Genomic DNA, 24995 nt, shown 5'->3' on the forward strand with positions numbered 1-24995 from the left:
AACGCGCCTTTGACAGTGCACGATCAAAGTTACTGGTAAAATGGCACGGAAAAATAAAATTTTTCTCAAGAGCAACATTTAAATTTTGAAAGAAATCGTCTCAAAAATTTCGAACAAAATAAAAAAAAACATTTGAATTTTCTTCTCCGTGCCACTGATGTCACCCGTGAAAGAATTCTGCCGTGTGACTGTGTTTTTCATTAGGAAAAAGGCCTCCCGCACACACTCTCCCCGTTGTTTCGCCAATGAGCCCGGGACAGGGACGATGTTTTGTGCTAAAATTGATCTCTATCTGATGCATCAAAGCACATCAATTATAGCACACACCACTTGGCGAGATTGATAGCCATGGCAACAAATTTGAGGCCATCAACTAGAGGCTGGAATTTGCCTTCGGGAAAACTGTATCATGTACATTTCTCTTGATGCAAAAGTTCATGCATAAAATTATCATTTGGGAAAATTAATGTTCTAGTTCTGATCAACAACGCAGTCAAGGGTGAGTTTTCTCAATTTCCGACGCATGCTTGCGTGGGCTCAGGTTAGTTTTATTCGGATAAATGCCTACAGCTTTTCGCAAAACCCAGAACTTTTTAAGCAATGTTCAAATACAATGCCAAACATGTCTAACAATATGTAAGATTAAATTAGAAAACAAGAAAACAAGAAATAATACTGAAAATGAAAATAATTACCTCAGGCAAATAAACAAAATCGCCGGCAAACTGACTTGTATTCTTCTTATTTTTTTTAATTTCGTATTAAAACCATATCATCGCTAATTTTTAATCTTTCCACGTTTTGTCAGTAACCGAAACAGCATGCTCTTTTGTTTATAAACAAATGTTTACCTACTAAAATTATTCGTAGTTAAATTAATGTAATCTAAATTTACACTGATTTTTTTTTGTTTACAGGTCCAAGCACGTCCAAACACGTCTGTTTGTCTGTGATGAAAAGTATGAATTATTGCTATAAAATGTATTTTATCATAAAAAAAACAGTCTAGAATTCAAGCAGCAGAAATGCTTCAAAATTTATTTCAGCTTGAATGAAAAAAGAGACAGTATTGCAATACCCGAGCAGACGGAAATAATTAGAGAATGACATTTTATGATATTTGAAAATATTTACATTTTATTTTATTTGTTATTCGTCGTTATGATTTTTTTGTTATTGGATTGTTGTTGTAATAAAAGTCTAAATTTTGTTATGATAACAACAACTGTTATTCAAACCCTGGGTGCAGAATAGTTGTCCGCAAAGAGGCCTCAATTTAGAACTGTCAAAGTGGAACCAATTTACTGTTTGAAAAATGATACCAAGAATTGGCAAGTATTGTAATCGATCTATGATTTATTTTTCAGGAATAAAAAAATTGAGGGCGTCGAGCTTTTGAGGTATTCGAAGTCATCAATTTTTTAGAAGAGGCTTGGAATCGAGATTGGCTTAATTTGTTGCTTACATTTAAATAAGCGCTATGTCTCACGCAAAACCTATGTTTATGAGGTTTTTTTAAATGTTAGTGACGAACTATCAATAGCTATGAATGGCACCTGCTAAATAATATTGAATAAACTTACTCCGATATTATCACTGCGCTTCAATGATACAAAATCACGGAACTTCCATTCGGTTGCTCTTCAGATTCATAAAATTACACCCACTTCTGACGCAATTGTTCGTCACGTGAAAAACAAAGATTAACTCTTTTGGCCGCCCATCATTTAGTCTACGTACAAAAAAGCGCAAAGCACTTAATTTTTCAGCGCAAACTGTAAAATCAACAGATCCAAAATGTTTCAAAACAAGTCACTTCAGTAGCAAAAAATATGTCACGCTTGAGCTTAAACATAGCCTTCTACTTTGTTTATGTTTACAGCTGTAGTGCAGTTGTATTTGTGAATAGCAGTAGGGATCATTCGGAAATCACGTTGCGCATTCTGTCTTTTCAGCACCCAGCTTCAGACTTTGTGTCCCGATTTGCCCCACTTTCCGTTGACCTAGAGTGCTCATATTTTGGCCAAATGCTAGTTTTATATGTGCAAACAACCCCTGAAAATTTCAGGCTGATTGGTGAGGTCCAAACGACGTCCCATACAAAGGGGTATGCCCTGTTCGTGGACTCGCTCTTAAGAAGGTTATGTCTGACCAAAGTCGAAAATGAGGAGGTGCAAAAAATATATCTAATCTAATCTAACACAAACGCAGCCAGTCCGATGAAATCATGCTGGAAAGTCTTGTGATTAGATTACATCCCAAGCACTTTTCTTGTCATTATTAATAATAGCAGTACATCCGAGAACACCCGAAAATGCATTGCAAAAATTAAAGCGGCCAGCCCTACTACGTTGTGTTTACCGCAGAGAGGATTCTGAGAAAAAATATTTTTAAAAAAAACAGAAAAAAACGAATTGCTAGCCATGGTTTTAAAATTTTAATGAAAAAAGTGTTTAAAAATGCATTATACACCTGTCCAGCTGTTTTGCCATCATTAGTTTCCAAAATATCTAAGTATTGTCAAAAAAATTTCTTTTTGCGAAAAAAAAATTACGGTGCTATACATTGGAATTTTATTAAACTCAAAACATTGTTAAACAAGCCCAAACATGCTAAATATGGTTATCAATGCAGAAAAATGCATTCTAGGTTGTGTTCAGTTGCTTAGACTTCTATTTTCATGGCAATTTTTAAGTTTGTTGGAAAAATATTTTTTTTGTCCCCTGATTTTTCAGACCAATTTTGAAGAGGGGGCGACATAAACTTTGAAAAATATTTGTAACGGCCTAACGTACAAGTTCGACTACAATAGAAGATACACATTTTTAAAATGAACCAGCAAAAATATCATCCGTAGAATTTATGTTATGCAAGTGTTATCTAAAAATATAACATAACATTATTCAAAACATGTCCAAAGTTGACAATGCAAAAAAAAACATTTTTCAAAACATTGGCATAGTCAAATGATAAAGACCAAACCATTTAATTATTACCAAAATTTCATTGCTAGTGTGCTACCTTTTGAACACGACAAAAATATTTTATTTTTCTAAAATTTATGCTTGGATAATATAAATCAGTATGATTTAGGCCGAAGAAAATATTTGTTAAAGTTAATGAAACTACAGCCAAAATAATAACCAAAAGAATGCGGAAAATTCAAATTAATTTGAATATAATTCAGAAAAAGCTCGTGTGAAACATAAGAATATTTTGAAAACATTGGTACAGGATCCCGTTATAAAAAATAAACAAAATCATTAAAACATTGGAAAGACCCTTGTGATGGAATTTTAAATACCTTTGAGCTTAAATTTTTTATATGTTATAGGAATTATTTTTCAAAAAACATAAAAAACTTAGACAAGAAAATGTTTTTTTAAAAAACTATTGGATATCAAATAAAATTTGCTCTCAAAAAGTACTTTACAATTATTTTATATATATTTTCTTATAAGATATATCGTTTTCAATTTATAGTTTCAATTTCTTTTTGTTTTTTTTTTTTGCATTTTAAAAGTGCATTCGGATTAAAACCACCCTAAAACATATTTTTGAAAGGCACCTTTTCCAATCTTTTCAATAGTTTCCGAGATATCGTCAGGTAAAATTTCAGAACTCTAATTCTTTGTGACGCCTAATCTCAGAAACTATTTGCCCGATTTTCAAAGTCACAGAAAGCCAAAAATTATTTTTTAAATGCAAAACACAGTAAATGTATGTCTTAAAACAGCTATAACTTGAAAACGGTACTTTTTATCAAAAAGTTGTACAATACTTTTTTATTTTGTTTTAAAAATGATTTTTAATAATTTAAAAAGGTTTTTGCTATTACCAAAAAAATATTTTTTTTTTTTCAAAATATAAAAAAATCCAAAAATTAAAAAAAAAACGTTTTTTGGGGAATAAACTTTTAGTGATAAAAAGTTAAATGAAAAAAAATTGAGTGCATAGATATTTATTTTGTACCGGCCAACAATCAAACTGTCTATGAATACTGAATTGATCACTGTGGCACCCCCTACAGTGTGGAGTAGACCCGTAATGCTATGCTATGCTAAGCCAAAAAGATTAATTTAAAAAATCGGATTTTTTTTTCCGTTCACACATTTTTTTTCGAAAAGCCCAAATCACTACCTACATCATTGCCCAAAACACCAAATCGATCAAATTATCCCTTCTCATGATACAAAATTTAATCAGTTTTGTATGACCACTGGTCATTGGCCAGTAGAGGTGGCAAAAAAAAAGAGCGAACCGCTCAAAGAGCCGGTTCACTGAAAAGAGCGAACGAACCGTGGCTCACAAAAAAGAACCGCGGTTCTTTTTTAAACTCCGGTCTTTTGAAAGAACCATTTCAAGATGGCATGATTTTGTTATAAATATAATTATAAAATATAAATATAATTATAATAATAATATAATTGAATTTCAATGCATACAAAAGTTTATCCCAAAAGTACATGATTTTCTAAACGAAAATGAAAAAAAAAACTTTCATTGTACAACTATCCTTTTGTCCGATTGTACTTCAGCGCTTATATATTTTATCGATTAATTCGAAATGTACAAAAGAGTTTACAGAATATTTTCTCCAAATCTAGGGTGCTGAAAAAATTGGTATTAATTTTAAAATTGCGTATAAGTTCAATTCTTGCAGATAAAAATGCAAATTTAAAATTAATACCAATTTTTCCAGCATCCTAGATTTAAGTTTGGATGCAATTCAATTTCACGAATGTTTAGGTTCGAGTAAAAATCTTGACAAAGAGATCATCAAGATCTATGGTTCATTGTTATCCGAGCATTCGTTGGTGAAGGTTGTCTGAATCAACATGACTCGTCGCGTCCCGGCGCAAAACGCCGGCAATATCGCCCTACCTGCCGCTCAAGCAGGCAAAAAAGTGGGAATTTCCAAAAGGAAGGTTGAGGCCTCAACTGATGGCCAAAAACCGGGGATTTCCAAAAGGAAGGTGCTTTTGGAAGTGACATCGAACAGCAAAAAGACGAAAAAGAGCGACGGTACTGTACCGATGGATGAGGAGGAGGAGAACTCTTCATCGCACGAGGAGCAGCTTTTGAAGAACAACAAGTTTGCTGGACTGCCTGACGAGGACCAGGTAGCGGAAGCAAAGGAGAATGAAGTGAAACAGCGAAAGGAGAAACTGCCTCCTTTTTATGTGCGGCAATCAGCAGCAACGATCGACTTTCGAGCGGGGCTGGTTGAACTCATCAAGTCTGGGAAAGTCCTAGGCAACATTCGTCTGTGTCAGGACGGATTTAAGGTGCTGGTGCAATCCAGGCAGCACTATCAACTGGTCAAGGATTACTTGACCGAAAACGAGGCGGAGTACTTTACCCATGATGTCGTCATGGATAAGCCGTACAAAATCGTCGTCAGAGGTCTGTACGACATGCCAGTGGAGGAATTAGCTGCCGAGCTAAAAGTTTTGAAACTGGATGTGTTGGCCGTGCACAAAATGAGCCGACGCAACAAAGACATCAAGTACCGTGACCAGCTCTACCTGCTGCATTTGGCTAAGGGATCGACGACGCTTCCTGAGCTGAAGGCAATTCGAGCGGTTTTCAACATTATCGTGTCGTGGGAGCGATACCGACCAGTGCATCGTGACGTCACACAATGCTTCAACTGCCTGGGTTTCGGGCACGGAGGTAAGAACTGCCACCTGAAGCGTCGTTGCGCCAAATGTGGTACCGATGCGCACATCACATCCCAGTGCATCCAAGATTCGCTGGTGAAGTGCCTCAACTGCAACGGTGAGCACTCGTCAACCGACCGAAAGTGCCCCAAGAGAGCTGAGTTCGTGAAAATTCGGCAGCAAGCATCGACGAAGAATCAGCCTCAGCGTCGTAGAACTCCTCCAGCCCTGGTGGAGGAAAATTTTCCACCTCTTCAACCGCGACGCCAGGTCCCGAACTTGGCACCGTTGCCGTTGGATCCCAGGAAGAGAGCTGAGATGAATCATCCACGGCCGGGTTCCAGCCAGGAGCCGAGACCGCCACCACCGGGCTTCAGCCAGGAGCCAAGACCAACCCAAGAACCAGCAGTTGAGGAAAATGGTAATGATCTTTACACCTCAACCGAACTCCTCAATATTTTCAAACAGATGTCCGCTGCACTGCGTGGATGCAAAACCAAGACCCAGCAGATTGAAGTGCTGACCTCGTTCGTCATCCAGTATGGATCGTAGGTCCCTCAAGCTGCTGAATTGGAACGCTTGCTCCATTAGGAGGAAGAATTTAGAGCTGGTGGATTTTCTTCGCGAGAAGGAGATCGACGTAGCTGCCATCACGGAAACTCATCTGAAGCCCGGTGAAAAAGTTTATCTGCAAAACTACAAGATCGCGACGCAGCTCGATAGGACCACCTCTGGAGGAGGAGGTGTGCTTGTCGCTGTTCATCGTGATCTCAAGCCACGCCGGCTGCCACACTTCAAGCTGGACATCATCGAGGCCGTTGGAGTGGAAATTCCCACTTCGGTTGGCCCAGTACTCTTCATTGCTGCATACTGCCCACGTCAGGTGAATGCCAGAGATGGTTCAGCAGCAAAACTGAAGAGCGATATCCAGAAGCTGACACGGCGGAGCGCAAAGTACATCATCGCTGGTGACCTCAACGCGAAGCATGAAGTTTGGGGCAACAGCAGGAGGAATCGGAACGGAGTGATTCTGCACAACGATCTGCAAAACGGATACTACAACGTTGTGAGTCCGGATCGTCCAACGAGGGTGGCTCGGTCTGGGAATCACTCAATCATCGACTTCTTCATTACCAATATGGCTGAGAACGTGGCTCATCCTGAGGTGTTTGAAGAGTTGAGTTCTGATCACTATCCGGTGGTTGTGGAGGTTGGAGCTTCCGTTACTCCGCAGCGGCAACCAACCCGGAAAGATTACCACAACGTTGACTGGCAGCAGTTTCAGCAAGTGGTCGACAGCAACATCGACTATGATCAACACCCGGAAACTTCTGCTGATATTGATCGTTCGCTGGAGGTGATCCAGCAGGCTATCAACCAAGCAGAGGCTGCCAACGTTCGGGAGGTTCCTGTTAATTTTAAGGTAACTGATATTGACGTAGATACTAAACACTTGATTAGACTTAGGAATGTTTATAGGAGACAATATCAACGGACTGGGGACTATGACAAAAGATTTCAGTTAACAATTTGAACAAAATCATACAAGACCGACTTGACAATATCAGAAATCAAGAATTTTCAAAACATGTAAGCCAGCTTGGGAATTATTCAAAACCATTTTGGAAACTTTCAAAAGTTCTTAAAAACAAACCAAAGCCTATTCCTCCTCTTATTGTTGAGGATTCTCCTTTGATTACATCCGAGGAAAAGGCAAATGCACTTGGGCTTCATTTTGTTAGTTCACATAATCTTGGCGCTTCCATGACCAGCCGTAAAGAAACATCAGTTGCCAATAGTATTTCAACAATCAATGACTCTACCTTTGAATTTCCTGCAGATTCCCATGTTTCTGGTGAGGAAGTCAAAGTTGCAGTTAAACAAATGAAAAATATGAAAGCTCCTGGCTTTGATAACATTTTAATCTAGTGTTGAAAAAACAGAGTGATCAGTTCTTTCAACATCTAGCCAATATTTTCAATAAATGTTTGCAACTTGGTTACTTCCCCACCAATTGGAAGCTGGGCAAAGTCATACCAATTTTGAAGCCTCAAAAGATCCAACATCGCCAACAAGTTATCGTCCCATTAGTCTTTTGAGTAGTCTGTCCAAACTCTTTGAGAAGGTCATCTATTCAAGGCTTTTGGATTTTACCAACGATAATAATATAATTTTGAACGAGCAGTTTGGCTTCCGAAAGGGACATAATACTGCTCATCAGCTTACGAGAGTAACTAAAATCATCAAGCAGAACAAGCTTGAGTCTAAATCAACTGCTATGGCTTTGTTGGATGTTGAGAAGGCTTTTGACAATGTTTGGCATGATGGTTTGATACATAAACTGTATTTATACGGTTTTCCAATGTATCTTATCAAAATTATCCAGCACTATCTTTCGGAGAGATCGTTCAGAGTTTTTCTGAATGGGATTGCTTCTGGATTATTCAACATTGATGCTGGGGTTCCGCAAGGAAGTATTCTTGGCCCACTTCTGTACAATATTTTTACATCTGATTTGCCTACTCTTCCTGGTAATGGTGTGTTGTCACTTTTTGCTGATGACACTGCCGTTATTTATAAGGGTAAAATAACCAGATATTTAGTTGGCCGTCTTCAGAAGGGTCTTGACGTTCTTTCCGAATACTTTGGCGACTGGAAAATTCGCATAAATGCAGCCAAAACTCAAACCATCATTTTTCCACTTTCCAAATCGGCCCGATTTGCCCCAAAGGATGATGTTTTGATTAAAATGAATGATGTTTCAATACCCTGGTCAAAGGAAGTTGTCTATTTAGGTCTCATACTTGACTCGAAACTATTGTTTCGGCAGCATGTAGAAAAATATTGAACAAGTGCAGCATTCTCATCAGGTGTTTGTATCCTTTAATTAACAGAAAATCAAAGCTATCTTTGAAAAATAAGCTAGCAGTTTACAAACAAATAATTTACCCCGTTATTGAGTATGCAGTACCTGTTTGGGAGTGTTGCGCTAGAACTCATAAATTGAAGCTCCAGCGTGTCCAAAACAAGGTACTCAAAATGGTTTTGAATGTTCCTGGCTGGACAAGATCAAGTGAGGTTCATGAATTAGCAGAAGTAAAAATGTTGGATCAGAAGATTCAAGAAAAATGTTTGAAATTCAGGGAAAAATGTGCTATTTCTGAATACCCCTTGATTCAAGGATTGGTTTAGTTTATTGTAAGTTTAAGTTAGTTTTAGGTTAGGTTATGTTTTCTTAACATTTTTTTCCTCATTGTACCTAGAGTTACAAAAATGATAAATCATATACTTTTAAAGTTATGAAAATGAACAGTGTTTAAATCACGAAAAGCAAACTAAAGCTGAAGAGCCACAGCTGACCACTTATTATGTAAACCAAATGTAATTATTATAAGAAAGATTCAATAAAGTATATTTAATTCAAAAAAAAAAAAAAAAAAAGATCTATGGTTTTCAAGGGCATCGTCTCGTTTTCATTTTTAATTTGCTTTATCAAATAATTTTTAAAAGTCCAATGTGAAATAACTAATAAAATCACACGATTTTTATAAAAAATATGTCGTCCCAATTTTGAAAAAGAGCAAAAGAGCCGTTCAAAAGCGCGGCTCTTTTTAATGAGCGAACGAAAATGAGCGACTCTTAAAAAAGATCGGTTTTGCTCACCTCTATTGGCCAGCCTCCAAAAAAACAATAACGAATAATATAAAATTCCTTCTTTTGACACGGGGAAAGCATGGTCAAAGTTTCGTCCAAATAAGAAAAAAAACCAAAAAAGGCGATTTGTTAAATCGTAGAGAACCACTCAACTGGTTTAAAATGGATTTTAGCGTTTTCAAAGATTGGAGCATAGAGAGTTCATGACAACAAGTAAGCTTTATTAGCACTGAACAACACTTCTTTTTTTAGACTTTTTATCCCAATGCCAGTTTGAAGTAATATTTAAAAAAATCTTCATATTGATTTTCTAAAAAACATGTATTTCCTATAAGGAAAATAAAAATCTGTTTTCATATTTCATGCCTATTTTTCATAAAAATGTTTGAAATTTAAATTAAAAGTTTCAACTAAGCTGTTACAAATACAGAATGATCATTTTCTCTTTATAAAAAGAACACTCAAAAAAATCTTTCATTTGCCGGAATAATTTATTTTGAAGCGATTTTTTTACACGCTGTTTGGTTTAAAAAAAGAACTTAAAACTTTTAAACAATCCTAAATTTTATTTTGAAAAACGACTTTGGTTTATTGGATATTTTTAAACATTTTGAAACAATCATAGGGATTTTTTTTCAATAACGATACTCATTGTTGTTTAATATAAACAGTTCCACCGCAAATTGCATTATATCTGATTTCCAACAGTAAAATTACATAACCCACAAATATTTACATACATCCATCGCAAGACTTCAACAAATATGATTATCACTATTTGCACCATACACATCACCGGCAAACCGAATTGATTTTACGAAGGTCTTGAACAAACAATTAACTCAATTTGCAAGTCAGCAATCATAGCCAGAATTGACCGATTTTCGCCACAAAATGCGCGATTTCGTTGTTTGCCTTATTTTCCAACAATCAGCAATTTTTGCAAATTATCCACTCTCGATTGACCGAGGCTGCACTCGACTTGTGTCGTTCAGCAGCCTTACATTGTGTAAAGCACTCCGGTCGATTGATTTCCCAACGTGTCGACCTGAAAAGTCCCTTCGTACACATTCTTCACCTCACATTGTGTACAATTACCCACGTCAGCTTCCAAGCACGCAACGATTGACCTGGTTTTTCTCACTCCCCAGAAGATCACTTTTCCGACGACGAGGTGCACGATTCAAGAAGCGCCTTACCTGCTGCTGCTCCTTCTGCTCCTCTGGATCTGCTCCTTCCGACGATTGGTTCGTTTGCGAGTTCACGCTGATTCGAAACGTGCTTCTTTGTAGCGAGAAGCTGATGTAACACTAGTTGCCAATAATATCGACACCGAAGGTCCCACCGACGTCGTCCGTTTCCATAGAATCTAGATCACTCCGGAGAAGACTGCAGCCGAGAAACACTCTTTTGACTCGTCACGACACACTGAACTGTGCAGTACACCGCCTTGGACTGGACTGGCTTTGGCCGTGTTGCAATGGTGTGGAAAATGAACAGCTTCTTCTTGGGTGGAATTATGACCAATCACTCACTTCCGAGGAAAAATCTTTCACTTTTTCCGACTCGTTGAAGCACAGTATTGCTCTCGAGGCACGTGTCACAGCTTAATATTAATCTACTTTGTACAAGTATCCAATATTGCACAGGGTGTATCCACTACGACGAATCACTAGCTATATCCTCAAAGGATCCGTACAACTCGTCCAGCACTTAACCTAATCCAATCCCGAGAGCACCGAAAAACTCGCGTGTTTATCGCTCCAGGTCTAATCTTCAAATAACGTAATTATTAGCATCGTGGTTTAATTTTAAGAAACCTTAGGATTCGAGCGCGCACTTGGTGCTCCTTTCGCTCTCGTTCGGTTTACTCTTCAACTCCAAGCTCATCCGAACTATAGCTACTCAACAACCTGAAGCTTAGATCTCAAAAACCCGAATTCACGACACCGCAACCGGCGGTGAGAGCGAGGTTCGTCGCTTCTTGCGGTAAGTCACCGCTGGCGCTGGCAGCACTGCCGATCTTCATCGGACGATCTAAGGAGCCCGAAAAACCAAAACAAACGGCGCACGTGCAAATTCGCGTGCGCGCACGATCTCTCTTGAGAGAGAGAGAGAGCGCGCGATCAGCATAAAACGAGCATAACAAAAACAACAAACAATCGTTTGGAGAGGGTGACGATCGTGGAGGGTTCGAGGTTGGAGGAAAAAAGTGAGCGACTTGAACCGAAGATCGTCTTGGCCCGCAGGGGGTCGTCACTGATTGTGCGAGCAGATCGCGTCAACTGATTGGTTTGGCTGGGTCAATATCCGTATGAGCTTGATGACTGGTAGAAGATAGCAAAAGAATTATGAGTGTCACAACAAAAAGAATTTTATTTAACTTTCATAACTCAATCAGAGCTAGAGGTAGCACTACAAAAAATCTATTCTACACAGTAAAAAAATGTGTAAATTTGGAAGAGACCATTCAGAAACCTTAAACTGAAGTTAAATGTTGTTGTGAAGTGTTGTTGTTAAATTGTTTCTTATTGCTAAACTGACACCAAAGTATGTGTTTTTAATAAGTTTTTCTCCGTCAAATTTTAAACTATGTATTTTTTATGAAATTATGACAATTTTTGATACGTCCTTTTGAAATGCTCCCTTCCAGAAATGCAGAATTTTGGAGGTTTTGTTAAGATCAGTTGAAAAACTATACAATTATCAAATTAATGGTGTTTAGAATTCCCAACATTTCTTTTATTTTAGAAATTTTTCATCATGAGTAAAGGATTTTGGGAAAAAAAACATTACTAAATATCTTAACAATCAATACCGTTAACCGGTTGCTTAGATACAATTGATTAAATATTGATATTGACAATTTTTTTCCAGGAGGAAAAATGCGAATTGAATACGATCGGAGTGGCTTTTGTGCAAACCGAATATGAAAAACTGACTTAATCCATCTATGTGGTTGGAGCTTTCCTCACTTATTACCAACAATGACTGATATGATGGAATTGTACAAAAATTTCATCTATTTTTTAGATCCGGAATAAAAAAGTACATAAATATCACTTAAGTGGCCATATCTCGAGACAGGGTTACCAGATCATCAATGTTTTGGACCCGTTGGAAAGGTCTTTTGGTAATCTAACCAACGATGGGTCGGATGGTGGATCCGGACATAGTTTACATACATTTAAGTGAGATCCGGCTTCCAAAAAGTACATCAATATCACTTAAGTGGCCATATCTCGAGACAGGGTTGCCAGATCTTCAATGTTTTGGACTCGTTGGAAAGGTCTTTTGATAAGCTAACCAACGATGGGTCGGATAATGAACCCGAACGTAGTTTACATACATTTAAGTGAGATCCGGCTTCAAAAAAGTACATAAATGTCACTTAAGTGGCCATATCTTGAGACAGGGTTGCCAGATCTTCAATGTTTTGGACTCGTTGGAAAGGTCTTTTGATAACCTAACCAACGATGGGTTGGATGGTGGATCCGGACATAGTTTACATACATTTAAGTGAGATCCGGCATCCAAAAAGTACATCAATATCACTTAAGTGTATATATCTCGAGATAGGGTTGCCAGATCTTCAATGTTTTGGACTCGTTGGAAAGGTCTTTTGATAACCTAACCAACGATGGGTCGGATGATGGACCCGGACATAGTTTACGTACATTTAAGTGAGATCCGGATATATGTGAAAACACATTTTTATTCTTAACTTTTGGACTACTTATCGAAACTTTAATCTGTATAAAACTCGATCTATGGGACCCTAAACAAAGTCGAATGCAACAGGTTCGCTAGTTTGAGCTAGTTTGTTGGTCACATACACACACACACACACACACACACACACACACACACACACACACACACACACACACACACACACAGACAGACATTTGTTCAGCTTTTGGTTCTGAGTCGATATGTATACATGAAGGTGGGTCTACGACGTTTTTATACAAAGTTCATTTTTAGAGCAGGGTTATAGCCTTACCTCAGTGAGGAAGGCAAAAATGTCCAATGTGCTTCAAGAAGCAGTTTAATACAAATTTTAAAAAGTTTTACATTTTGTAATTGACACTATTAAACCGTAATAATTATTTCAATGAAATGAGTTCGAGCCAAAAAAATGCGCTTTTGAAATCTTTGGACAATTTGTCACTTAAAGCAAATTAAATAAGTTTTTAAAGTAAAAAGTTGAAAGTTATTTAAACATATTTTTTTAATTTCATACTTTGAGATTCAGTTGGAAAATATGTTTATTCAATATAGGTGATTAACATGCATTTGGCAAACTTTATTAGTTTATTTTTAAGCACAATCTCATTTTAATATAATTTTCAGTAAAAGTTTATAAAATTTCATTTAAAAATACTTTTAAAAAATAAAATCAATTTGACTTAAATGAATCAGTTTGAACACTTAATATGAAATTACATTGACATAGTGTGACCTTTCCAAATATTTCAAAAATATAATCCTAGAAAAATATTGCAAAATGTAGTATTATAAATATCGTCCTGGTGAAGCTTAAAGCTTGAAATTAACATCATAGTGGTGAAGCTTAAAATTGTGACCATTTGGATCAAATCTAGACCCAGATAAGGAGTCAGTTGACTATACAATTATAAATTGTGCATAAAAATTGTTAAAAAGTATTTGTTTTGGGCCCTCTCGTAGAGAATGAATTACGGCAATTAACTGTAAAAACTGATTAAAAAAATTCAAGGAGTTTGAAGTAAATGTAACAAATAACAAGTTAATGGAGTTATGAAAAAACAAAAAGACTAATAATAACAGTTGCTAACTGTAGCTGAAATTGAAATGATTGGTTCCTAAATTCAAAAGCTCCCCTTTTTGGACAATGTTTAAGTTCTCCTACAATGTATCTGAATGATTTCCTAAACAGTTTCAACGTGCCGTTGCCGGCCTTAATTTCCAAATAAATTCGCTACTGATTGCTATCATTCCGTTGGTTACATTATGATCCCAGCACCCGGCAGCAAACTCGAAGATTTACATAAATTTGCTCCACATGCATTTTTCCCACACAGTTAGAAATCCAAAATTCGAGCTCCTACCACCTGCCCTCGAGCAGTTCAGTAAATTTTAGTTAACTTTGTCGTTTTCCCCCCTGAAGGGGGTACCCGAACATGGGTACTTCATAAATGTGGTACAAGAAAATCATCCATCATCCGATCTGATGAGATGCAGTGACTTGTCTGCGCCAGCATCAATAGACTCCGAGGTACCTAAAGTGTGGTCTACATCTGGTGGCCACCACCGCCGCCGTCGGGGGGAGAGGATGATGCACTCTGCATTTTCAGCTGCGAGCAATTTCTCACTGCAAAACCCATTCATCCATTCTTCACCGTTGGAGTACTACTACAGTGCGCAGTCCATGCTGCAAAGCTCCGACATTACCTGGATGGTCAGCGTTAGAGAGGGCAGGTTGAACTCAAGCAGAGCAGCGTGTGAAACAGTGTGCACTGGCTGGTTGGTGTAACACAGTCCAAACGTGCACCCGGGCAGCCAGCCGTCGAGAAGATACTTAAATTTCAATCTTTATACACTTTACAACTCGCAGTGACTGGCTCGGAATCTGCGGGGTTGCAACCAGCAGGAACAGAAGCGCGTCGGTGGCCACCTGCAGACCTAGAGCATACATACTAACTGGTTGCGGTGGAGCAAAAATTTGTACTTTTATTGAAAGTTGAAACATGTTTTGGTATTTTTACATGAAAAAATAAGAAGATTTTAGGCGAAAAACTATATTTCATCAAAAAATCCACATTTGACCACACCGCCATGAAGCGCCACCACTGGCCCAAACTGTCCCCAAGAGCGGGCAAGTCTATGATGTATTATTCCGCAATTTGATGCGACGCTGCTGGAAACCCAGACCTTCTTCAACGGAGGTGTATAGTGGAAGCATCACAGTACAAAGGCGTCATGACAATCTTGAGCAACACCAGCACAGTGTAGCAGGTGTTTGGAAAAACTAACCAAAAAAATACACTTTGAGCACATGTTAAAGCATCTCCACAGCCTCACCACAGACAAAAATACAAAAATCTCGACAAAATATCACATTTCTAAGAGTATATCGTTTTTAAGTCTGTGGCCCTGTTCAAATGAGGAAATCTTTCTAATCAAATTAAAGCTCAATTGTCCAGAGTGGGACGTACGGCATCTATATTTACAACCGTTTCAAATTACCCGTTCAACATCCCTCATCTTCGACACCGCCGATCGAGTTTTGAGCCATTTTTCCTGTGCGGGTACTCTTCAAGCCAACAATTGAACGATCCTCTCGCTCTTTGACCAAATAGCACGGAAATTCTTCCCCGGCCAAGGTTGACCGCGACCATCTTTCACGCGAGTTCGCGAATCATCGCGGTCAATTATTTTTTGCGCTTCTTCAGCTATGGCTGAACTGAAGACCACCAGCACTGCATTCATTTGCAATCGATCCGGATGCCACCAGAACTGATTCAATGGAGATCTTTCAGGTCATCGTGAGGCGCCCACCTCCGATGATGAAGCACGGTGTGTTTAAAAAATGAATTCTGTGAATGATCTGAATATTTTTTTAGATACTTTAAGTTCTTTCGGATTGATTAGCTAAATATTCAAAATTGCTCCTATTTTTTTCTAATTTCTCTGTACAAATACCATGCCATCTCAACGGCTCTTGAATGCTTATTCAAACATATTTATAAGTAAGAATTCTCACCGAAATCTTATCCTTTTGAGGTTATAGTCTCTGCATCAAATATGAGCATTTACGATTATGGAAGAAACAACAATCTATCAAAACAGTCGCCCCCGGAGCAGTCACTTTGCCACGCTGCACATCAGGTGTTAAGTGGTTGTCATAATTCACTTTTGAAGCCATAAATTAACCTGACCCATGCTCCAAACCCCACTCCGTTAGAATCGGTCCAAATTTACTTCTCATCAACGCCATCACTACCTCTGAGACAATGTGCTCTCCCATATCCGGTCACCTTGGACCTCATCATCAACCAACCCCTCCAAGCCGCAAGCAACATTGTCGGTTGACAACCCGACGACCACAATCAATCAACAGCTCACACACACACACGACACGAGACGGCTGACTGAGTTTAGAACCTCAGAACTTGGAGTGGGACCCCAAATAAGGTCGGAGATTGTCCGTGCAGGCCGGCAAAGTCATGTCAAACAAGAAAAACTCATCCATAAAATAAGTGAACATGGTGGCGAGGCCGAAACAAGCCCTCGGCTCAGGGCGCTCGAGAGTGCAACGCAAAGACAAACGGCTTATAGTCAGTGCTGCTCGAGGTTCTAGAGCAGAAGCTGCACAAGGTTTCTGGGGTTATGAGTTGAGAGCATCCTGTTTTGGTCTGTTGTGGTACAATTGTTTTACAGGGTTTGAACTAAAGCATCTTCAGAAGAAATTCGCTCTTAAACATCGAACATAAACTATTTAGAGAACACTAAAAAGAATATTTTCAATCACTCCTGAAAGTTTCATGAAGATATTAAAAGCCTAAAACTGAAATAGAGACGATTTTAAGCTCAACATTTTGCCGTGCGCAAAGCGAACTGCTATACTTTCTTAGCGTTTTTCTCGAAACACCGAGTTGATTTACGGGTGCCACGATATCTCAAAATCGGATGGACCAATATAGGTAGTTGAAATTTGGAATGAAGACTATCAAGGCATATCCCGTGTGCGTGACGAAGCCCGATTTTAAAATTTTGCTGTTTCAAAAAATACAAAAATCAAAAACTGACAATTTTGCATATAAAAAACACAACAATATTTTTATCTTTTTTTATATAAGTTTATTTGCAAATTGGCCTTCGTCATGCACACAGAACCGGTTTAAAAAGTCTTCACCAAAATTATGAGCCGATTTGGTCAAGGCAGTGTTGAGATATCGTGGCACCCGTTTTTTTGAAACTGCTAGCTTAAAATAGCTATATCTCAGCAATTATACAACCAAATATCTTCAAATTTGTTTTGATAATAGGTTAATAGGTGAAAATATATATTTTAATGCCCTGAAAACAGATTTTAAATAAACTTAAATGTGTGCTCACACCAACCTCTGACTTTTTTGTCGATTTACATGTATGTAACCCCTTAAACGAGTTGATCTAACACGTTTCAGTTGTTATTACAGATTTTGAGCAAAGGCAAAGGCATCACATGTTTTTTTTTATATGTTTCAGCGATAATATTTCATTATTTTTTTCAATCTCTAATTTTCTAAGAATATTGATTTATTTATGCAGAGCAGCCATAAAGTTTGAACAATATATTTTTTCTTCAATTCATAAATATTTTACACTCGGTCGACTTTTAATCAATAAATCTCCTTTATCAAATAATAGGATTTGGCTGAAACTTTTTTGGTGCCTTCGGTATGCCCAAAGAAGCCATTTTGCATCATTAGTTTTCCCATATAATTTTCCATACAAATTTGTCAGCTGCTCATAGAAAAATGACATATGAAAATTCAAAAATCTGTATATTAGTCGCAAAATTGAATTTGCAATCTAAAAGTACTTTAGTGAAATTTTGATAAAGTGCACCGTTTTCAAGTTATAGCCATTTTTTGGTGACTGAGCAATTCTCTGAGATTTCGGTCATTCGATTTTTTTTTATTTTTTAATCCAGCTGAAACTTTTTTGGTGCCTTCGGTATGCCCAAACAAGCCATTTTGCATCATTAGTTTGTCCATATAATTTTCCATACAAATGTGGCAGCTGTCCATACAAAAATGATTTTTGAAAATTCAAAAATCTGTATCTTTTGAAGGAATTTTTTGATCGATTTGATGTCTTCGGGAAAGTTGTTCGTATAAATAAGAACTACACTGAAAAAAAACGATACACGGTAAAAAAAATTGGTGATTTTTAATTTATTTTTTTCTACTAAAACTTGATGTTTTAGGGAACATAAACCCGAGCATGGGTAATATCAATGGAAATGCGTAATAATACCTTTCTCTGGTATCAATACCAAATTTTGTAATTCCTGGACCCTTAAAAATTTGTCTTAAGGATTATGCAAGAGCAAAATGTGCTATCATACCAATTAAAGGTATTGTTTTGATATTGCAAAATTGCAGAATTTGTCAATGGTCGAACACCACATATTGGTATTCTTTTGGTATTACAGTGTTTTATCAAATTCCTCTGAAACTATGGGAAAATTTTGACCAATTTTGACAAAATAATTAATTTTGCGCTAAAATGATGTCTCAAAGCGAATGCTTTCATTGAAAACCGGAAATTTCAAACTTGATTTTAAACATTTTTGATATACCCCCTAAAGAAATGACTTGAAATTGTGGAAAATTTTCTAAGTCAGGATGGCACATTTTGGTATTATTTTGGTATTAAAGTGTTTTATCAAATTCCTCTGAAACTATGGGAATGATGATGATAATTAATTTTGCGCTAAAATTACTTGAAACCGAAAAATGTTAAAGCTGATTTTCATTTTTTTATATACCCACTAAGATTTTTTTTTAAAAACGTTGAAATTTCTCTAAGTTGAGATAACCATTTGAATATAACCTTTGAAAAACGAGTTAATCGACAGATTATAGAATTTTGGTGAATTTCAATCCAGTGTCATTTTAATAATACTTATTTTTCAATCTTGTTATTTTTCAGAATCTTCAAGAACTTCAAGCACAGGCCGTTCATCAATGACAAATGCATTCGATGTGGTGAAGAATATCACTAAGAACAACATGGAATCATCAGGTGAGTAGATTTGGCTGTTGCATATGGATCATTTCTTTTAAGTTTTTCACTAACTGCAACTGTTGCACTAAAATGGTATGAAAATACCAAATTTAGGTATTACTTGGGCAAATAACAGGGACCAAAATGTGCTCTTGGTTGCCCAGTAATAGATTATAAAATACCATGAAATCATACCAAAATTATGTATTTGGAAGACCACAGGAATACCAAAATCTGATTTTCCAAGGGCGCGGTAATACCAAAAAATTAAACCATGGCAATATCAAGTTTTGGTATCCAAGCAATGTTCAAAAATCCAGAAGACCTCAATTTGGTTTTGAAATGGTTTTATTTTGAGGTATTATTTTACCTTTGGAATAACATGGTTTGGTATTGTTGTGCCCTTCCACATACTAGACTTTGGTATGATTTCATGGTATTTTACCATCTATTACTGGGCAACCAAGGGCACATTTTGGTGTCTGTTATTTGCCCAAGTAATACCAAAATTTGGTATTCCCGTGTTATTTACCCCTGCTCGGGAAATGCCAACTTTTCTGAAATTTCAAGGTTGTGCAAAAAATCTTTGACCGTGTTATGAATTTTCGAATCAACACTATTTTTTTCAAAAAATCGTAATATTGGTCGCAAAAATTTTTCAACTTTATTTTTCGATGTAAAATCAAATTTGCAATCAAAAAGTACTTCAGTAAAATTTTCATTAAGCGCATCGTTTTCAAGTCATAGCCATTTTAAGGTAACTTTTTTTGAAAATAGTCGCAGTCTTCCATTTTTTTTTTAAATGTTTGCCCACTTTTGAAAAAAATATTTTTGAAATGCTGAGAAAATTCTCTATATTTCACTTTTTTGAACTTTGTTGATACGACTTTTAGTTGCTGAGATATTGCCATGCAAAGGTTTAAAAAGTAGGAAAAATGATGTTTTCTAAGTCTCACTCAAACAACCCACCATTTTCTAATGTTGATATCTCAGCAACTAATTGTCCGATTTTCAATGTTAAATTATGAAACATTCGTAAACATTCGAGCTTTCCGAAAAAATATTTTCAATTTTTTTAAATCAAGACTAACATTTTTAAAAGGCGTAATATTGAATGTTTGGCCCTATTGAAATTTTAGTCTTGATTTAAAAATTTTAAAAGTATTGTTTTCGGAAAGATCGGAAAATTTCACGAATGTTTCATATTTTAACATTGAAATAATACAAAAATTTGAATTCAAAAAAAATGATCGATTTCATAGAGAACTGCTCAACTTTAAAAACACGTTAAAAAAATATTTTTGAAAAGTTGAGAAAATTATCTATATTTTGCTATTGTGCCATTCAAAGATTTGAGAACAGGAAAATTGATGTTTTCTAAGTCTCACCCAAACAACTCACCATTTTCTAATGTTAAAATATGAAACATTCGAGAAATTTTCCGATCTTTTTGAAAACAATATTTAAAAAAAATTAAATCAAGACTAACATCTCAAAATGGCGTAATATTGAATAATTGGACCTTTTGAAATGTTAGTTTTCACGGAATTGTCCAAAAGTTTTCAATACTAAAACGAGCTGAAAATCGGATTTTAATCACCTACGAGATTTTCCAACCATTTTTTTTGCATTTTTAACCTCTACTTCAGGAAAACAAGACAAGTTCAATGTTTATTCTATAACATTTATTTAGAAGCTGTTGATGAATATAATCGCAAAATAAATTCAGTATAGAAACTTTGGTAGGTCTATTGTGCAAAGGATGTTCCAAGAACTAAAAAAAATATTTTCAAATTATATTGTTTTCTGAATACATATTACATATAGATAAAAGTGATGACAATTAATGGATAACATTAAGATTTATTTATTATGATTTTGATCTTTTTTTTTAACTCACTGCTTCTGGACGATTCGATACCTTCAACCACCTTTTGTACACAAAACAAAATCCACGAACGAAATGTAAAGTCAAAAAATGACCGGCTCTCGCGTGTCTCATCAAATGCAGATCACCAACCAACGGTCCGGCCAAAAAGCCGCGCACTCCAAATGCCCATCATTGAAGTATCGCCATGAATCTTAGGTACGGTACAGTACCGCACTGAACCGGTTCACAATCCGTCGACATGACCAACGGGTGCGCGCGATCATCAGCAGCCGCACCGCGTCACTTTGAATGAATAATAATTGGACTGAGAATTACGAAAATTAATTTGCGGTTCACGTTTCAATGACTGCTGCTGGCAGGCTGCACGCGCTTGGACCTCAGATAACCTCAGTCTTTTTTGGAGCTACCTGCTACAGGCGTCGCGCTGCTTTGAAAGTGAGAGGAACAGCAGTCCGGCCGGCCGAAAGCATCGCGGATCCGATATTCCGATTCGGGGTCCAAATTTGGTAGCGAATCGAGACAATGTCAGTGGCGGCGGCGGCTAATTGGCCTAATGGGTGGTGATTTTTTACTCATTTGTGATGGCTTGTTTTTCGATTTTCCATGGAAGTTTAAGAACGGTTTCGATCCATTTTACGTGGTTGTGACGATTCGGTGAGGAAGCCTATGGTCTTCATACGAACAAAAGAAACAGACTTGGTTAGAAGCTCTTGACCCGCTGACATTGAGATAACTTTTGAATTTAAAAAATTACAAAAAATAAAATTGTTGGTTCAAGTGATCTTTAATTGCTGCAGTTTACCACAAGCTGTAGCTACCGGGGAACTCTTCATATCTTCAACCAGATTAATCTGAAGGTCGTTGCATACAACATTCTCCTGCAAACTCGTTAACCGTACATATTACACACCGAGTTTTATTCGGGCATATCTCGCGGCAATTCAAATCGAATCGCTAAATTGTGAAACACCTGTGCAACAAACTCCGGGCAGAATCACAACTCAAACTGACCTGAAGTTGGCGGCCCAAAGCTCATCTCCCCGTTATTATGTCATGCTCTTTCACCGGGCAGGTTGCCGAGTCTAGGCCTCAAATTGGCAGTGAATCGCGAGCGCGGGAAATGCTGCCCGGGACAAAAATTAACGGCGATAATTTATTCTGACAGCTTAATGTAGAGAGAGCCGGCAATTGGATAAGCGCAGCTCCACCGCCACCGGCAAGTGGGCTTATCGACGAGCGGTTTTTTGGACCGCTTACGTTTTATCAGATTGGTTTGAGTTCTGCGCTTTGTTCTGGTTTAAACTTTATAATCAAAGCTGATAACATTAAATGCAGATGCATTTAAATTTAAGGAACTTTTCAAACAGAAATGCGACAAAACTTTTCAAACATCTTAAATCAGTTCAGAAATCAAGATAAACAGTCAATTTTATTTAAAAATTTTGATGGTTGAATCTTACCACGTTTGTTATGTAATTTTACATCAATTTATATAGAATGAGTAAAATTACAAAAATTACTCTTTGAGAAAATTGTTTAGTGACTAAATTCCAAATATATACATATCACACAAAAAGGTTTAAGTTTTGATACGAAGGTCTAGTCTGGATTTTTTTTTAATGGTCCAATAGAGAATTTGCAGCAAAGCTAAAAGACACATGTCGCCACTTATGAACAAATAGCGTAAACCTATGATTTTTTGAAAAAAACTTGTTTTTTCCTTCATAATCAACATTTTTGTAAAACTTATGCCGGATACGGATGAGCAAATTTATTTCCAACAATTTGGTGTACAACTTTCGAATATTTGTTTGATTTTTCTATGAGAAAACTGTAAATTTAGAAAAAGATAGTTATTTGGATAAATTGGTACGAAAGTCTGTCAAAAATCAATGAAAATGGTTGAATATACGTTAACACAACTGTTATCAACTATATAACTGTTTATTTCATTGATATATATGGGGAAACTCATTTTTTCGTGTTCCAAAACATGTTTTTTAAAGAAAAAGGTCACAAATTTTTGCGCGCCCAAAAATTGATGTATATTATTTTAAAGCAAAAAAATTTCTCGTCTCTTGCAACAAGTTTCATTAAGATTGATGCAGGGAATCATGAGAAATAAGCGATTTTGTTCTTTAATCCAGCAGAAAGGAATACGATTTTTGTCAAGTAATCTCATTTTGGCGCCACCTACATTTGAAACACAGTCGCGCTGCAAAACCTCAATAAACTAAATTTCTAGTTTTTGCTTTTTGAGTGTTTTTAAACCGCCTTGAGTCAGGAGTATTAAAAAACACCCAAAAAGCAAAAACTGAAAATTTGGTTTATTGGACCTTTTAAAAAAACTCCAGTAATTGTTTAAGTTCTGCACTGTACAATAATGTTAATTTAGAAGGCAAGAAGTGTTGTAACTTTTTATTACGCTACGTTACCTTACTTTATGTGTAAAACTGCAACTACTTATAAAACTATGAAAAAAATACACATTTTTGTGACACAAAATCTGTTCACATTCCTAAATTTCTATGTTTTTTTCTATGTGGGTAAATATTCCTGAATTGAGTCTAGTACTTACCCGAGCAGGTGGAAAGTTCTGTTATTGTTATTTGTTCGAGAAATAACTAATTCAGATATCAAAAATCATTAAAAGAAAATTGGATAACAGTGAAAAAAATGTTCCTGATAACTCAATTTAGTATGGGTTAAATATATTTTTGCGCTGGTAAAAAACTGATTTTGATATTAATTTCTTGTTAGTATTAGCTAATTATAATTTTTTTTTATTATTGCTTGGTTCCAATTCCAGTAAGGCTGGTACAAATATTTTTAAAAGTATTTGTCACCCCCCCTTCAAAATTGGCCCGAAAAATCAGGGGGCAAAAAAAAAATTTACAATAAACTTCAAAATTTCAATGAAAATTCAAGTGCAACCAGCTGAAATCAAATTAAAATAAATTCTTCTGCGTTTAAGATCATTTTTACCATGTTTGGGTTTATTAAAAAATCTTAAGATTTTTTGAAAATTTTCGATGCAAAATCTTTTTTTTCGATGCAATTTTTGTTTTTGTCAGATCTTAGATTTTTTGAAAACTAATGATTGCAAAACAACTGAACTAGTGTAAAATGCATTTTAAAACACTTTTTTCATTTAAATGTGAAGACTATGGCTTGTTATTTAAATTTTTATATTTTTTATTTTTTTGCCCCCCCCCCCCTTGACCTCGGCCAGGGCCGAGGGACAACAACTTTTTTAAATATTTGCATCGGCCTAAACATTGGCTGACAAAATTTAGATCAACATTTGAAAAAATGTCAAATTTTACAGAGACCAGGCAAAATATCCAACAGAGCCAATAACCAAAATATTGAAAATTCTAGCGATAAAAAAATTCAAAGGAAAAATCATTTCGGACAAAAAATTATCGATCAACAGTTGGAACAACTTTCAAATCTTTCACTTTTATAAATGTTTTGGTACAAAGACTACATTTCCTGCCCTATGTCCTTGACAAAATTGGACAAAATTTTCCCATAGTTCTGTGCTATAGATTTTTTTCGAGGAAATTGGTGATTTCCTAAGTGGATATATCAATCATTTAAAAATCAGCTTTCAATTTTTTCACTTTTAAAAAAGTTTTGGTACAAAGCAGCGATGGCAAAATCATCATCAAAAGAAATTCTCTGCACGTTCATCAAGAAAAAAAATCCGAAGGGAGCATGGCTCTCCTCTCTCGCGCACGAAAGATCGATAAAAAGAACCGAAAAAAATCATCATCTTGTTATTCGGCGGAACATCTTTTTCACTACTACACTTGCAAGTGGACGTCACACGTCGAAAAATGATCTGTCACATTTTGTAGATGGGCAATGTGTGTAAACAAATTGAAATAAATATTATTAAGTGGTGCTGACAAGGAAATTCACAAAAAAAAACTCATCAGCAGATTGATTTTCTTGGAGAATTTCGGGAGCGATTTGCCTCCTCTCTCTTTCGCGGGTGAAGAAAGTTCGCAAGCGAATTT

The 24995-nt window shown here is 36.4% G+C and overlaps 1 protein-coding gene across 1 annotated transcript in view; it reads right to left on the reverse strand.

Annotated features, from left to right (window-relative positions):
• The window catches only part of LOC6047553, an 83471-nt gene extending 72379 nt beyond the window's left edge, over window positions 1-11092 (reverse strand). The window contains exon 1 of the mRNA XM_038266387.1: window positions 10517-11092. The gene's annotated coding sequence lies outside the window, so the exon portion shown is untranslated. The remainder of the gene's footprint in view (window positions 1-10516) is intronic.
• Between the last annotated feature and the right edge of the window lie 13903 nt (window positions 11093-24995).

This window comes from Culex quinquefasciatus, chromosome 3 (assembly GCF_015732765.1).
Source record: "Culex quinquefasciatus strain JHB chromosome 3, VPISU_Cqui_1.0_pri_paternal, whole genome shotgun sequence".
Lineage (NCBI taxonomy): Eukaryota > Metazoa > Arthropoda > Insecta > Diptera > Culicidae > Culex > Culex quinquefasciatus.